Raw genomic sequence first — 5337 nt, forward strand, 5'->3', positions numbered from 1 at the left:
AACCTCTACCTTCACCTAGGGAGGTTGAGGAAGAAAGAGAGGAAAGAATTCCTAAATTAAATCCACCTCCCTTTCCCGAGAGATTAACCCAACCAATCTAGCCTACCCTGGAAGAGACTGAAATTCTGGGAGAATTGAAAAATATATGTGTCAAAATTCCACTTCTCTAAGCTATAAAAGATGTACCTATTTACAACAGGTTGATTAAGGAGAAGTGCTTCAAACTTCCAGGGAGGCAAAAAAGAGATGCCCCTACCATTAACGTCGTTGGACAATTGTCCGACTTAATGTTGGAGCAGGTAATCTGCCCAAAGTATTTGGACCTTGCAAGCCCTGTAGTAGATGTGAACATCATGGAACCATTGTCCCACACACTTTGATTAATCTTGTGGCTGCCATTAATGTCTTGACCAAGGATGCCATGCTCAAGCTCAACCTCTAGGTTTCATTGAGAAAGACCACAATAGTCCTCCAACTTGCAAAATGCTCCACAGTGACCCCTAAGGGGATTGTGGAGGATGTGATGGTCTCCATTAACTCTTGTGAGTACCTTGCAGATTTCCTAGTTCTCCAGCCTAAGGCTATGCTTACTGGTTACCCTCTCATCCTTGGGAGGCCCTGGTTAGCCACTTTCGATGCCTACATTAGCTGTAGGGATGGAAATATGACTATAAAAAATAGGCATATGTCCAAGCAGTTAGTCCTATACCGTCTTGCTCAACCATCTCTATAACATGAATTACCTTTATGGCTGGAAGAGGAGGAAGAATATGAAGTTTATTCCGCCCAACTCTATACCTTAGAAACAACCATGGGAGGAGGACAATCAGATGAATATGATTTGATTGAGCACATACTCTAATGTCCAACTCCCAATACATTTTCCTTAGAAGAAGTAGTAAATGAAACCCATAACAAGCAACAGATTGATCTATGCTTAGTTGATTCCAACCCTACCCATGTCAAAACCATAGACTTCGGCCTTCATAGAACTTTTAAAATCAACCCGTCTCTTTCTATTCACCAAGAAGAGAAGTTGTGCAACATGCTAAAGGAACATCTGGATTCCTTTGCTTGGAGCTACAAAGAAATGAAGGGATTGCACCCCTTAGTGTGTACTCACCACATTTATATCAAATAAGGTTGAAAAATAGTCTGACAATGCCAAAGGAGGATGAATCCAGCTCTCAAGGATATAGTCAAAGAAGAACTACAAAAACTGCTTGATGCGGGATTCATTTACCCTATCTTAGACAATGAGTGTGTCTCTCCTTTGGTGTTGGTTCCAAAGAAAAATGGTAAGTGGATGATTTGTGTTGATTATAGAGAGTTAAACAAAGCCACAAAGAAGGACCTTTTCCCTCTACCTTTCATTGATCAAGTGCTAGATGGCCTGGCAAGGAAAAGTTTTTTCTCTTTCCTAGATGGGTTCAACAGGTACAATCAAATCTAGATCATCCCAGAAGACCAGGATAAAACCACCTTCACTTTTCGTTGGGGTACTTTCACCTATAGGGTCCTTCCTTTTAGCCTATGCAATGCTCCTGCCACTTTCCAGAGAGCAGTCCTGAGTATCTTTGCCAAGCTAGTCCATGATTCTGTAGAGATTTATATGGATGATTTTACACCTTATGGGTGTGATTTCTAGGAGGCTCTGTCAAACTTAGGTAAATTGTTGAAAAAATGCATTGAAATGAACCTGTCCCTTTGTCCCAAAAAGTGTGAGTTCTTGATGACTGTAGGGACTGTCCTAGGTCATTCAATATCCCAACAAGGACTGCAGGTGGACCAAAACAAAAAAGCTATCATCCAAAGGGTCCCACCTCTGCAAAAGTAGAAAGATGTCAGAAGTTTCCTTCGTTTAGCTAGATACTATCGGAGTTTTATAAAATACTTCAGCAAGTTAGCTTCTCCTTTATTTGGGTTGTTAGCTAAAGACTCTGAGCTTGTATGGTCAAAAATCTGTCAAGAGGCCCTAGACACCCTAAAGGAAAAATTGACCACTGCACTAATTATCGAAGGAAAAAATTGGGCCCTTCCTTTTCATATACATGATGATGCCTCACACAAATCCATAGCGATAGCTCTAGGCCAGATAGATGAAAAGTTGCCTTATTCCATTTACTTTATCAGTAAGAATCTGTCAAAGGCCAAAATTAACTACAGAGTGACTGAAAAGGAGCTCCTGGCTATTGTGCATTCATTGAACAAATTTAGGCATTACATTACAGGTTATCACACATTTGTACATACTGAACATGCTACAATTAAATATTTAATGAATAAACCTAATGTGAATGCCTAGATTATTAGATGGTTACTTTTATTACTGCAGTTTGATCTAACTATGTTGATAAGCCTCACAAGGAAAATGTTGTTGCAAATTTTTTGTCCAAGTTAACTTTGCCTATAGGTGAGGAAGGAATGGTTGATGATTAGTTACCAGATGAACACTTATTCATCATTTCCGTTCTCTCTCCATGGTTTGCTGACATAGAAAACTATTTGGTATCTACACAGTTCCCACCGAATTTGTCGTCCAAAGAGAAAAGAAATATTGTGAGGAAGAGTGCCCCATTCACTTGTATTGGGGGCAACATCTTCAAACTAGTCCCAGATCAAATTCTGAGATAATGTGTCAGGGAGGAGGAAGTCTTTGACATCCTTCTGACCTGTCATGATGGGCATTATGGAGGTTACTTTATAGCAAAGAGGACAACATTCAAGGTGTTACAAGCTAGTTATTATTGGCCCACTCTTCACTAGGATGTGAGAAGGTATACTATTTAGTGCGATCGGTGCCAATGGATGGGAAAGCCCACTCCAAGGGATGAAATGCATCTGTAGCCTCAAGTGACTTTTGAGCCATTTGATAAGTCGGCCATGGATTTCATTGGACCTATTGACCCACCTTCCAAGAAAAAGTAGTACATCATTGTGTGCACTTGCTATCTAACTAAGTGGCTTGAAACCAAGGCAATCAAGGCAGCAACAGAGGAGAAGGTGGCTAAGTTCTTAAGGGAGAGTGTGTTTTACAAGATTGGGTACCCTAGAGAACTAGTCACTGATCAAGGCATCCAGTTTACATCCAACATGATTGAAGACTTATTAAGCTAGCACAAGATCAATCATATAACCTCCACTCCCTATCACCCACAAGCTAATGGGCAAGTGGAGATGACCAAAAAAGCATTGGAGGGAATTCTGACCAGTGGTTAGTAGAAGCAGAAAAGATTGGGAAGATAGAGTAGTTGAGGCCACTTGGGCCTACAATACCACCTGGAAGACCACCTCTAGATTCACACCCTATGAGTTGGTCTATGGGAAAAAGGCCTTGATGTGCATTGAATTTTAGTACAATACACTCAGGATGGTAGCCCAACTAGATCTAGATCTTAGCAGTGCACAAAAAGAGAGATTGCTCCAGTTGAATGGGTTAGATTAGTTCAGAACGCAGGCCCTCCTACACATAGAGGTGACTCAAATTCAGAGGAAGATCTGGCATGATAGGAACATCAAGGACAAGAAATTTCAAGAAGGTGATTGGGATTTCTTATATGATTTCAGATATAAATACTTCAAGGACAAGTTAAGGACTAGATGGTTAGGGCCTTATGTCATAGAGAAATGGCAGAGGCCATTCCTTTACTTGTTAATGGGCACATATTGAAATTTTATAAGAGGCCATTGTAAAAGCAAGATCTCATTGATGGTATCATAAAAATAGTGATGGTGGTGGAGCAAGTCTTAGCTCCCACCTCATCAAGTCATTCAGGAAAAAAGAGAAAAGAGAAAAAAAGAAAAAATAAAAAATAAGGAGACTCGGATGAAAACCTCTGTGAGGTGCCTGAGTCCCATTGTTAGGTTGAAAACCTCTTGAGGCGGACCAGTGGTTGTTATAGACATTTTTGTGGCTTACAGCTATAAGCATGAAATGTCCATAATCCAAGGGATCCAAAGTCCCTAAAAGAGTTGTTCCTGCCCCTAAAGGAACAAGGTCAACCAATGACAGCTTCTCCCAGAAGTTCTCCACCAAAAACAACTCAAAAACAGTCAATTCAGGATCAATTCAGAGGCTCTACTAGCTGTCTGCGTTGAAATGTAGAGGCTACACTGGCTAGGTGCACTGCAATGCAGGTGGAAGCACTACCAGGGTGCGCTGAGCAGGAAATGGCAAATGGCAAGCTCATTCAACGAGGTGGAAAGACCATGGAAGCTTCCAGAATCTTCTCCAATGACACTTGCCTCAATGAATTCGACTAGTGATGAGTAAGAGGCTCTCAACCTCCAAGTGGAAGCAAGAACTGACAGAGAGAAGCCACAAGTCAAAACATAAGCTGACTCATCCTCTCTACTTACATCTATATATGGATCTCTCACCTAGAGGTTCAGGAGGCTGGAATTTTGTACTTTGCAGAGAATTGTTGTTGGTTTGAGATTGAGATTAGTACATTGGGTGATTTATGCTTTGTTGGAGGAGAGGAAGGGATTCCTTTGCTGGGAGGTAGATGCTGGATCGGAACTCACTTGGTTGTATCTCCTCTTGGACTTTCTTATTCTATCAATAAACTATTTGAGTTTCTCCTACATGCTGTGTACCAATGATGTTTTGTTATGCTTACATGTTTAGCTTAATCTGATCTTGAGCTTTTTATGAATGTATATCTGTATCTTTCTGTAGTTTCTCTCTCTTGTGATCTTGCAGGAATTCGGTGAAGCTGGGCCGCTGAAGGAGCAAGAAGCTGGGAGCTACTGAAGAGAGGAGTGATTTGGATCGACAAACTAGCGGAAGACACAGGTTAGTTACATCCTTCTTCCTCATTTACATTTCATAAAGAAGGATACTCAATTAGTTTACCTTGTTTGTTGCTAAGGCACTATCACACCTTAGAGTGGGATAGGGGCATTCCGAATGGATACTTTTCCCAACAACAAATTGGCGACTCCGCTGGGGATCGTATCTTGTTAGTTTATCTGTGTTTCTATTGTTGTTCTTCTCATAAACTCAGGAGTGCCAAATCGAAATGAATTTGCCATTTTCAAATGCAAAGTAGAGATCTGTTACTCTAGTCCATTCACTGGGCCTGTTTTTATGATCTGAACAAACTGATCCACAGGTGCTCTAACAGCCCTTTGTGATAGATCTTAGTCCTCCTTTAAATCATCCTCCTAATTGTACCTAATTGATAGCTTTTATCCGGCCAAAAACTGTAGATTAATCTGCAAACCGTGACCCAGAACCCAGAGACAATTCGCGTTTCTGCTTCAGCGCAGACTCTATGAAGAGGTTCTGCATTTCAACGCAGGTCCCGTGAAGGATACCTGCGCTGAAGTTCA

Source organism: Pinus tabuliformis, chromosome 1_2 (assembly GCF_031772625.1).
Source record: "Pinus tabuliformis cultivar Carrire ecotype Pingquan chromosome 1_2, CPIR1, whole genome shotgun sequence".
Lineage (NCBI taxonomy): Eukaryota > Viridiplantae > Streptophyta > Pinopsida > Pinales > Pinaceae > Pinus > Pinus tabuliformis.